Here is a 711-nt window from a genome sequence, read left to right on the forward strand (position 1 = left end):
TCTTGAGCAGGACACGTAAAAGGCTGATGTTATTTAAGGCCAGTTTTACTCGTGTCAGCCTTCATAGAGGGAGAGGGTCTGTCATGGAGGAGGGTAAGATAAAGCTGAAGGGATATTGAAATTCCATGCTTCACATAATTTCGTGTTAGGGCCTCTCTGAACTGTTTCAGCTTGTAAAAGCTTTGGACAGACATCCACGAAAACAGGGACTGTACTGCAGCACCTTTTAAATTGTGCCATGCAGTAGAATCCTCAGTAGCAGAGGATTATAGGGGGTCTGGGCACACCTTCAGCTGCCCCCCACTCTACTAGTTCATTTCATATAGCAAAGCCCTGTCTGTTGTAAGGGAAAACCTTTTGTTAAGGCAGAGGGGCATGGTTACTGCGTGTGTCTGGGAGTAGCAAGCTCCCTGCCGTCCAGAACTGCAGTCAGCAGTGAAATACTGCAAATAGACTTGGTTCTGCTGAGAACAGGCTCTCGTGCTTCCCTAAGCTCTTGGAGGCAGTAATCTCTGCTGCAGCACTGTAGCTGGGAGGCGGTGACCTAGATGGAGACGCCGGTGAGACCTGTGCTAGCTGCACTCCTCTGGCGCTGCGCTGCTTCCCTGGACCAGCACCCGAGCGCTGCCTTGGCGGCACAGCAGTCCTTGCGGGCTGGAACTGCTGTCACTAATTACAGTCAGCCGGTGCCAGCTGCTAATGAGTACCGTG

The sequence above is a fragment of the Geospiza fortis genome, unplaced genomic scaffold (genome assembly GCF_000277835.1).
Source record: "Geospiza fortis unplaced genomic scaffold, GeoFor_1.0 scaffold11, whole genome shotgun sequence".
NCBI lineage: Eukaryota > Metazoa > Chordata > Aves > Passeriformes > Thraupidae > Geospiza > Geospiza fortis.